Consider the following 12,069-nt stretch of genomic DNA (forward strand, 5'->3'; position numbering starts at 1 on the left):
CACAGGTCCCCATCCACAGGTCCACATCCACAGGTCCACTTCCACAGGTCCACTTCCACAGGTCCACTTCCACAGGACCACATCCACAGGACCACATCCACAGGACCACATCCACAAGACCACATCCACAAGACCACAACCACAGGTCCACTTCCGCAGGTCCACTTCCACAGGTCCACATCCACAGGACCACATCCACAGGACCACATCCACAGGACCACATCCACAGGACCACATCCACAAGACCACATCCACAGGTCCCTATCCACAGGTCCCCATCCACAGGTCCACTTCCACAGGTCCACTTCCACAGGTCCACTTCCACATGTCCACATCCACAGGACCACATCCACAGGACAATATCCAAAAGACAACATCCAATAGACCACATCCAATAGACCACATCCACAAGACCACATCCACAGGTCCACATCCCCAGATCCCCATCCCCAGGTCCACATCCCCAGGTCCACATCCACAGGTCCACATCCACAGGTCCACATCCACAGGACCACATCCACAGGACCACATCCACAGGTCCACATCCACAAGTCCACATCCACAGGTCCACATCCACAAGACCACATCCACAGGACCACATCCACAGGACCACATCCACAGATGCACATCCACTGGTCCACCTCCACACGCCCACATCTACACGTCCAAATCCACAGGACGATATCCACAGGACCACATCCACAGGACCACATCCACAGGACAATATCCAAAAGACAACATCCACAAGATCACATCAACAAGATCACATCCACAAGACCACATCCACAGGACCACATCCACAGGACCACATCCACAAGACCACATCCACAGGTCCCCATCCACAGGTCCACATCCACAGGTCCACTTCCACAGGTCCACTTCCACAGGTCCACTTCCACAGGACCACATCCACAGGACCACATCCACAGGACCACATCCACAAGACCACATCCACAGGTCCACTTCCACAGGTCCACTTCCACAAGTCCACATCCACAGGACCACATCCACAGGACCACATCCACAGGACCACATCCACAAGACCACATCCACAGGTCCCTATCCACAGGTCCCCATCCACAGGTCCACTTCCACAGGTCCACTTCCACAGGTCCACATCCACAGGTCCACATCCCCAGGTCCACATCCACAGGTCCACATCCACAGGTCCACATCCACAGGTCCACATCCACAAGACCACATCCACAGGTCCACATCCACAAGTCCATATCCACAGGACCACAACCACAGGACCACATCCACAGGACAATATCCAAAAGACAACATCCAATAGACCACATCCAATAGACCACATCCACAAGACCACATCCACAGGTCCAAATCCCCAGGTCCCCATCCCCAGGTCCACATCCCCAGGTCCACATCCACAGGACAATATCCAAAAGACAACATCCAATAGACCACATCCAATAGACCACATCCACAAGACCACATCCACAGGTCCAAATCCCCAGGTCCCCATCCCCAGGTCCACATCCCCAGGTCCACATCCACAGGTCCACATCCACAGGTCCACATCCACAGGACCACATCCACAGGTCCACATCCACAGGTCCACATCCACAGGTCCACATCCACAAGACCACATCCACAGGTCCACATCCACAAGTCCATATCCACAGGACCACAACCACAGGACCACATCCACAGGACCACATCCACAGGTCTGCATCCACAGGACCATGTCCACAGGTCCACATCCACAGGACCACATCCACAGGTCCACGTCCACAGATCCACCTCCACAGGTCCACCTCCACAGGTCCACCTCCACAGGTCCACATCCACAGGTCCACATCCACAGGTCCATCTCCACAGGACCACCTCCACAGGACCACATCCACAGGACCACATGCACAGGACCATGTCCACAGGACCACATCCACAGGTCCACATCCACAGGTCTATATCTACAGGTCCACACCCACAGGCCCACCCACACAGGTCAACATCCATAGGAACATATCGAAGGACCGCATCCACAGTTCAACATCCACAAGACCATGTCCACAGGATCAGGTCCACTGATCCATATCCACAAGTCCACATCCACAGGACCACACACACTGGTCCAAATCCACAAGTCCACATCCACAGGACAACATCCACAGGACCACGTCCACAGGTCCACGTCTACAGGTCCACATCCACAGGACCATGTCCACAGGACCATGTCCACATGTCCACGTCCACAGGACCACATCCACAGGTCCACATCCACAGGTCCACATCCACAGGTCCACATCCACAGGTCCACATGCACAGGACTATATTCACAGGTCCACATTCACAGGACCATATCCACTGTTCCTCAACCACAGGACTATATCCACAAGACCACATCCACAGGACCACATCCACAGGACCACATCCACAGGACCACATCCACAGGTCCATATTGAAGGACCACATCCACAGGTCCACATCCACATGTCCACATCCACATGACCACATCCACATGACCACATCCTCAAGACCAGATCCACAGGACCACATCCACAGGACAACATCCACAGGTCCACATCCACAGATCCACATGCACAGAACTTATTCACAGGTCCACATTCACAGGACCATATCCACTGTTCCACAACCACAGGATCACACCCACAGGGCCACATCCACAGGTCCACATCCACAGGTCCAATTCCATAGGACCATATCCACAGGACCACATCTACAGGATGACATCCACAGGTCAACATCCAAAGGTCCACATCCACAGGACCACATCCACAGGTCCAATTCCATAGGACCATATCCACAGGACCACATCTACAGGACCACATCCACAGGTGCACATCCAGAAGACCACACCCACAAGACCACACCCACAAGACCATATCCACAGGACCATATCCACAGGGCCACATCCACAGGACCACATTCACAGGACCACATTCACAGGACCACATCCACAGGACCACATCCACAGGTGCACATCCACTGGTCCACATTCAGACGCCCACATCCACACGTCCACATCCACAGGACCACATCCACAGGACAATATCCAACAGACCACATCCACAAGACAACATCCACAAGACCACATCCAGGTCCACATCCACAGGTCCACATCCACAGGTCCACATCCACAGGACCACATCCACAGGACCACATCCACAGGACTATATCCAAAAGACCACATCCAATAGACCACATCCACAAGATCATATCCACAAGACCACATCCACAGGACCACATCCACAGGACCACATCCACAGGACTATATCCAAAAGACCACATCCAATAGACCACATCCACAAGATCATATCCACAAGACCACATCCACAGGTCCACACCCACAGGACCACATCCACAGGACCACATCCACAGGACCACATCCACAGGACCACATCCACAGGACTATATCCAAAAGACCACATCCAATAGACCACATCCACAAGATCATATCCACAAGACCACATCCACAGGTTCACACCCACAGGACCACATCCACAGAACCACATCCACAGGACCACATTCACAGGACCACATCCACAGGACCACATTCACAGGACCACATCCACAGGACCACATTCACAGGACCACATCCACAGGACCACATTCACAGGTACAAAGCTTGGCCACAGAGAAGAAATTGCCTGAAACTGCATGAGACTATTGCTTGCGATAGAGTGATTGCTTGATCCTGCAATACAGGTTCCCATAAGGAAGATCTGATTTGTTGACTTCTTGTCATTTGTCCCAAAGTACAGTGCAAAGCTTTGTGTACAAGCAGTACGGGCAGATCATAGTAAGCATGGATGTACAGATCAGAACTTGTGAAAAAGCCTTGGATAGTGGCATGCAGGTTACATTGCACAGGGCATGTGCTAGGTGAGATCAATGTTAGCAAGATCAGCATTCGAGAGTCCATTCATCAGTCTAATAACAGTCAGGAAGAAGCTTTTCCTGAACCTGCTGGCGCGTGTTCAAGCTTCTTTATCGTCTGCCTAATGGAAGAGGCTGTAGGAGAGCAATACCAGAGTGGGTGGGGTCTTTCATGAGGTTGGCAGCCTTCCTGCAGCAGCAAGCCATGTAAATGGAGTCCAGGGATGGAAAGTTAGCTTCCGTGATGGTCTGGGCTGTGCACAACACCTTCTGTAGTTTCTTATGGTCCTGGGTAGAGCAGTAGTCATACCAGACCATTATGCATCCAGACAGGATGCTTTCAATGGTGAATCTGTAGAGGTTGGTGAGGGTCCCTATGGACATCTTTGAGGAGAAAGTGAGGACTGCAGATGCTGGAGATCAGAGCTGAAAATGTGTTGCTGGAAAAGCGCAGCAGGTTAGGCAGCGTCCAGGGAACAGGAGAATCGACGTTTCGGGCATAAGCCCTTCTTCAGGAATGAGGAAAGTTTGTCCAGCAGGCTAAGATAAAAGGTAGGGAGGAGGGACTTGGGGGAGGGGCGTCGGAAATGTGATAGGTGGAAAGAGGTCAAGGTGAGGGTGATAGGTCAGACTGGGGTGCAGACGGAGAGGTCAGGAAGAAGATTGCAGGTTAGGAAGGCGGTGCTGAATTCGATGGATTTGACTGAGACAAGGTGGGGGGAGGGGAAATGAGGAAACTGGTGAAATCCGAGTTCATCCCTTGTGGTTGGAGGGTTCCTAGGCGGAAGATGAGGCGCTCTTCCTCCAACCGTCGTGTTGTTGTGGTCTGGCGATGGAGGAGTCCAAAGACCTGCATATCCTTGGTGGAGTGGGAGGGGGAGTTGAAGTGTTGAGCCACAGGCTGGTTGGGTTGGTTGGTCCGGGTGTCCCAGAGGTGTTCTCTGAAACGCTCCACAAGTAGCCGGCCTGTCTCCCCAATATAGAGGAGGCCACATCGGGTGCAGAGGATGCAAAAGATGATGTGTGTGGAGGTGCAGGTGAATCTGTGGCGGATATGGAAGTTTTCTTTGGGGCCTTGGAGGGAGGTGAGGGGGGAGGTGTGGGCGCAAGTCTTGCACCTCCTGCGGTTGCAGGGGAAGGTGCCGGGAGTGGAGGTTGGGTTGGTGGGGGGTGTGGATCTGACGAGGGAGTCATGGAGGGAGTGGTCTTTACGGAATGCTGATAGGGGAGGGGAGGGAAATATATCCTTGGTGGTGGGGTCCGTTTGGAGGTGGCGGAAATGACGGCGGATGATGCGCTGTACATGGAGATTGGTGGGGTGGTAGGTGAGGACCAGTGGGGTTCTGTCCTGGTGGCGGTTGGAGGGGCGGGGCTCAAGGGCGGAGGAGCGGGAAGTGAAAGAGATGCGGTGGAGGGCATCGTCGACCACGTCGGGGGGAAAATTGCGGTCCTTGAAGAAGGAGGCCATCTGGGTTGTACGTTTTTGGAACTGGTCCTCCTGGGAGCAGATACGGCGGAGTCGAAGGAATTGGGAGAATGGGATGGCGTTTTTACAGGGGGCAGGGTGGGAGGAGGTGTAGTCCAGGTAGCTGTGGGAGTCGGTCGGTTTGTAGTAGATGTCCGTGTTGATTCGGTCGTCTGAGATAGAAATAGAAAGGTCGAATTCAGCACCGCCTTCCTAACCTGCAATCTTCTTCCTGACCTCTCCGCCTGCACCCCAGTCTGACCTATCACCCTCACCTTGACCTCTTTCCACCTATCACATTTCCGACGCCCCTCCCCCAAGTCCCTCCTCCCTACCTTTTATCTTAGCCTGCTGGACAAACTTTCCTCATTCCTGAAGAAGGGCTTATGCCCGAAACGTCTATTCTCCTGTTCCCTGGATGCTGCCTGACCTGCTACGCTTTTCCAGCAACACATTTTCAGCTCCTTATGGACATGTCAAATTTCCTAAGACACCGGAGAGAGAAGAGTCATTGTTGCCTTCTTGGCAACCACATCTACTTGGGAAGGCAATGACAGATTGTCAGTCATCATCACTCCAAAGAACTTGACATTCTCCACCTCTCAAACTCGATTCCCTTGATGGGGAGTTTAGTTATTTCAGCAGAGTAGCTGTATTGCAGGCAGTAAAACTAGGAGATTAGGAATCCTCCAGATAAGGTTATGGATCAACAACAATGACTACAATAACAGCATCCTTGCACTGGATATCCAAGAGATAAACGCTCCCTCAACAGAGACGTGATCCACAGATCAGAACCAGGGTCAAGGCTTCTCTAACAAGATGCTTTCCATTCCTGTAGGTCTGAAGAGAGTGTGTCATGAGAAAATTTAGACCGTGTGCACGAGATGTCACAGAGACTTGGAGAGAGTTGGTGGTAGTGACAATTGCAATATAATTACGTAGATTGCTACAACTATGCACCAATCCCCATCCTTGAATATTTCAAAGGTACTGCTTCCTCTGCGAGCCTGATCCACTTCTCAGTCACCCACAACATCCCCACCCTTTCCAGTGGCACCTTTTTGTGCAAGGATTGATGCCTTTTCACCTCCCCTTTTCAGATGGTTTTGATTGGATGAAGCAAATGGACCAGCAATTTACTGTGCCTCTTTCAACTTCATCTAATACTCACTGTTTATGCTGTGACTCTCTTATAAGGGGAGGTAAACTGCAGATTGATGATCACTTGGGGAACGCCTCTGTTCATTTCACAGGCACAAACTTCAGCTCCTCCTCTCTTGTCATTTTAATCCTGTGCTTATTTCAGAGACTGTCGGTAAAATAAGTGAAAAACTAGATGCAAGCCAGCATGAAACTTTGGTTAAGGCTGTCTTCAGTTTTACTGTTAACTAAAACCTGGCAAAGGGATTACAAGAGGCCGTTGAAGAAACAGTAGGGAAAGAGCGTCTCTCTCAGTTGTATATCACAAACAGCACACTCAGTCAGGTCACAGTCCAAGTCACTCCAATAATACGAGATCAAATTCCATCAAGCCATAAAACCTGTATTGTTGCAATACAATCTCCGATCAATTATTTTATTTCAAACTGTAGTAGGCAGCTTCCAAATTATGTACACAAGCGGCAGTGAACTAAACGTTTAGTACAAAATCAAAGTGGAGGGGATTATGAGCGCAATTCTTGAAAATTCCACTCCTCTTTAGGTTTCTACTCTGTCTGTTTCTCTGGATTCTATTTCAAGGATGTCTGTTTAATTGGCTGTCACCTGGTAGAATTAATTACATCAGCTCAAAGATCCATCTATTATGTTGCCATTTACCAGAACTTGGCTTACAGCCTTGGAATCTATGGCATTTCAAGCATTCATCTAAATACTTCTTAAATGTCTTGAGGGATCAGGTAGTGAGTTTCAGATATAGAGAATGCATTCAGATCAAACAATCTTTCCTCAAATTCTCTTAAACTCCCTGTTTCCTTCTTTAAAACCATGCCCTCTAGTTATTGATCTCGCTATTAAGGGGAAATGTTTCTTCCTATCTACCCTGTGTATGCCTCTCAGAACTTTGAACAGCTAAATCTGATCCCTGCTCACCCTTCTCTGCTCTGAGCAAAACAGTCTCACAGCCCCAGTCTATCTAGTCTCTCCTCATAGATGTATTGCTCCAACCCAGGTGGCATGTTGGTGAATCTCTCTGCAGCCTCTTGAATGCAATTATATTCACTACATAGTGACCAGAACAGTACATAGTATTCCACCTGTGACCTAACTAATATTATCATAAAGCCCTATCATAACTTGCTGTTATATTCAATTCTGGTATCATTGACTAATAAAAGCAGGTATGTCTTAACCACATGTCCTGCTGCCTTCAAGGACCTGTAGTGTGAGAATTCTCAATCTCCATTCCCTTGTTTCCCACTTAGCAACCAATAGATTAAAACCTTTTATTAGAAACCAAAATAAAGTGCCTTAGCTTCACTGACCCCATTACTGCTGCTGCTCACTTTCTGCCAATTACATTTCAGAGATGGACATTGCAGGTGCTTCTGCAAGCTTTGGCAAAAACCATGTGCACCAGACCACAGAATCTCAGCTTTGGGCACAATGTGGGTGAGGATCACCATATTGGCTGCATTCCCTCCCATTTCCTCAAAAGGGAGGGGAAACATTGGTGAGAATTGTCATACTGACTGCATCCCTTCCTTTTTATTCCTGATGAAGGGCTTTTGCCCGAAACGTCGATTTTGCCTGTCCTCGGATGCTGCCTGAATTGCTGTGCTCTTCCAGCACCACTGATCCAGAATGCATCCCTTCCAATCCCACCTCCAACCAGTCTTGGCAAACTTGGCACAGTTCTAAGCCAGTTTCTCCTGCAGTAAGACAAAAAGATGGGAACGAGCCAGGAGTAATTTCAGAGCATACATCAGATGTGAGGCGGTGAGGTGTCCCCGTGCAATGAATAATAAACAGAGTTCGAGAGGGTGGGAGGCATCCACACCTAGCTCTAGCCCTGCACATCCAGTCAGTCCGTTTAAATTTTGATGTTTACTTTTAAGTTCGAATCAGCAAATTTACAACGTGCACCCGGTAGTGCATATTGCAATTGTAGTCACGATCTGGAATGGTAACCAGACTGGTTATGGGCGGCATGTTGGCACAGTGCCTCACAGTGCCAGAGACTCAGGTTCAATTCCCATCTCAGGCAACTCTCTGTGGAGTTTGCACATTCTCCCCGTGTCTGCATGGGTTTCCTCCCACAATCCAAAAATGTGCAGGTTAGGTGAATTGGCCATGCTAAATTGCCCGTAGTGTTAGGTGAAGGTGTAAATGTAGGGGAATGGGTCTGGGTGGGTTGCACTTTGGCGAGTCGGTGTGGACTTGTTGGGCCGAAGGGCCTGTTTCCACACTGTAAGTAATCTAATCTAATCTCACATGCCCCTGACCCACAGCCCCCATCTCCCAGCTGACATCCTCTCCCTACTGGAACCTGCCCCCAGCTCACACCCCGCTGACCCACAGCCCCAGCTGATAACCTCCACCCTACTGTAACCTCCCCCCAGCTCACACCGCCGACCCACATTCCACATCCCACAGCTCACCCCCCCCCTACTGTAACCTGCCCCCAGCTCACCCCCTACCCACAGCCCCAGCTGATACCCTCCTCTCTACTGTAACCTCCTCTCCCCCAGCTCAGTACCTGACCCACATCCCATAGCCCCAGCTCACACCCACCCTACTGTAACCTCCTCTCCCCCAGCTCAGTACCTGACCCACATTCATAAGTCGAGCTCTCACCTTCTTCCCCCCCCCCCCCCGTTCTCACCAGTCTTCTGCTCATTCCTGTACATTTCTGAGTTTTGTTTGACACCTCTCCCTCCTCAATGTTGATCGCCCCCTCTCTATAACAGTCCCATTTCCGGACATTCCTGAGTGGAGGGTATGAAATAACCCCAGTGTGTGGAGGTGGAGGTGAAGGTGGAGGGTAAGGGAGTTTGTGTTGGCCTCTGGGTCCAGTTCACGATCAAAGACCACCGTAGCCTGGGCCACATGAAACTGCGAGAGCGTTTCCACCGGCTGTGCCCGGAGATCTTATTCCCCCACTTTTGACTTTTTGCGATCTGAAGTAGAATTGTTCACCAGACCACGTCCAGGTTCCTTTTACGGCAACATTCTCTCAATCCTGGCCTCATTGTGCCTCTCCCGTTTCCACTTGCCTCACTATCACAAGAGTGTGCGTTGGGTGGATTTTGACTTGGCCCACCCCAGTCCAACACGGGCACCTCCACATCCTCACTATTGCAGGGAAGTGTCGAACGATTGTATACCAAGAGTAATGGTCAGTGACATGGAAATCTTTCATCAGATGTGTTCAATAATCGAATGGAGCGCTAAAAGAAAATCTGGCCTAAATAGGTGGTGTTTCAGCGTGTGGGCGTGGAACACTGTACACCCTCTCCAATTGAAAATCAATTCCGCTTCCTTGTTTGTTTCTTTCTTTCATACAGCTACCGTTTACCTGCTCTGTTGGTACCAACCGTGAAAGGTGAAGGTCGCTGGCTGGGCTAGTATTTATTGATCGTCCCTAGTTACCCTTGAGAAGGTGGTGATGAGCTGCCTTCTTGAACCGGCGCACCTTCCGTGATGTAGTTTGATTTAACACCCTTATGTCCTGTTGGTTTTCCTTTCCATTTTGCGCTCTCTCGTAGAGTTCAGTGTAAGGTAGCAGGAACCAAAACTCCCCGGTTAAATTTTGAGTTTACTTTTAAGTTCGAATCAGCAAATTTACAACGTGCACCCGGTAGTGCATGTTGCAATTGTAGTCACGAAAAGAAAGGTCTTCTTCCTAAACTCAAGAACTGAACGGAGGTATGTCAAGCAATAGGTAAATGCTTCATTTTTTAAAAATCAAAACCGATTGTGATTTTTGTTCTTGTAAAACAGCCTAACAGTTACGATAGAGTTTAATATATTCCAATGTTTCCATTGCCTGTGAAGCCTACAACAAAGCAATTCTGATACAAAATTGAATTTAAGATATGGGATATAGCAGGAAAATGTTTTAAGTCAAGAAAGTGGAATGCATTTAGAGCAATGCTTGAAACAGAAAGCATAGAGAGAAATTCGACTGACCTTCATACATTTTGTGGCTGTCTGTGTGAGGGAAGGGGTAATGTATAATTGGAATGGAACCTATTATAGTGTTCCTTTGACTTCCAAGGTCCATAGTTTGCTATTGTTATGTCTTTCCTGAAAGAGGCATATGAATATGTAATCTCTGACCAATTATAGGCAATCATTTGCATAATTTGAGAAACAAATGGATAAGAATGTTACATTTCACCAGCAATTTCTGTCTTAGGATGAGAATGCACCCTGTGCACACCAAGTCAATAAGAATTTTCTTCAAATAGACCCAGAAGAAGCAAGAGTTGTCCTCTCTGAGGTCATGTTTATGGTTGCCTTTACTCCCATAGACACACTGTGGGGGCCTGCTCAGTAAAGGAGTTGACCGACTGCTGGTGGCAATGCATTTTCCACAATTATCTGCTGACCAAAGTAAATGAAGGGTAACTAATGAGGAATGCTCCATACTATTTGCAGAATTCATGCTTTCAGCAGCTGACTGTCCCTAACAAGAGCAACCATTTGATTAGATTAGATTACTTACAGTGTGGAAACAGACCCTTCGGCCCAACAAGTCCACACCCACCCGCCGAAGCGCACCCACCCAGACCCATTCCCCTATGTTTACCCTTGCACCTAACACTACGGGCAATTTAGCATGGCCAATTCACCTGACCTGCTAAATTACTTGAAATCACAATATTACTTGAAATATTTTTCCAGTAGTTGAATAGTAGATTTTAGTTCTTTAAAAAAAATTCTGAAGAGAATGTTTTGTGCTTTGTCATATTTTAGTTCTGGTAGTTCACTGCCATCAATCTTATCTCTACTTTTATGTGATGGGTAACCAGGTTAGACAGCCCCTGGTGTGGCTTATTTCCTCTCTCTATGCTGAGTCTAGGTCTGTCCAATTATCACTGACAGAGAATACATCATTAATGAGTCCAAAGAGAAGAGGCACTTGAGTTTGATAACAAGGTAGTTTGTTACATGATATCAATAGGTACAATTTATGTTCACTTGCTAGTCCAGTGTAATTATGCCGATCAGAAGCTGTACAGACCACATCTGTTTGTCTCAGAACCTCAACTCTCTCCACCTGAAATCATCCGATTGTGTGGAGCTTAATGCAGCTTCATCATTAGTTCTTGCAGAATCATTACCTTATACATTTCTCCCAAACCATTTTCCCCTTGGTTAACCATTTTAAAAAAATGTTTATATTTATTTATCTCACTTCACAAATATAAGCATAGAATTGTAGAAATCTACAGCAAAAGGGAAAGACCTTTTGCTATCATGGCTATCAACGTGGCCTATCATGTCCACGTTGGTCAAAGCTGTTTGTATGTTTCACAGTTTTCCAAGAACACAATCTTTTTGCCCTCAGAAGATTGGTATTTCTTTTAGTTGAGGACTGTTGGCATTGATTCTAAATTTCTTTAAGTCAGTTCATCACTGGACAATCTTTTGTCCCTTGGAAATTTTCCCCAGAGGACATCATTTCTGGAAGACCTAGTCATTGACCCCTACCTTATCTGGAGGACATCTAATTTCTTGAATTCTCTTCCCAGACGAATCCTTTCTGCTAACTCAGGTAGATCCCATGGGGATCTGAG

The 12,069-nt window shown here is 48.3% G+C and overlaps 1 protein-coding gene across 7 annotated transcripts in view; it reads left to right on the forward strand.

Annotated features, from left to right (window-relative positions):
• slc2a12 (solute carrier family 2 member 12) overlaps positions 1-12,069 on the forward strand; it is a 93,231-nt gene that overhangs the window by 34,259 nt on the left and 46,903 nt on the right. Inside the window, exon 1 of one of the 7 annotated variants that reach the window (XM_043686345.2) lies at positions 9,828-10,208. The exons of 5 other annotated variants lie outside the window; for them this stretch is intronic. The gene's annotated coding sequence lies outside the window, so the exon portion shown is untranslated. Of the gene's footprint in view, positions 1-9,827; positions 10,209-12,069 lie in introns of those variants that run through there. One more of the 7 variants, XM_043686340.2, reaches the window with a different exon arrangement.

The sequence above is a fragment of the Chiloscyllium plagiosum genome, unplaced genomic scaffold (assembly GCF_037043375.1).
Source record: "Chiloscyllium plagiosum isolate Xiang-an unplaced genomic scaffold, Cpla_swu_hap1 HiC_scaffold_3, whole genome shotgun sequence".
NCBI lineage: Eukaryota > Metazoa > Chordata > Chondrichthyes > Orectolobiformes > Hemiscylliidae > Chiloscyllium > Chiloscyllium plagiosum.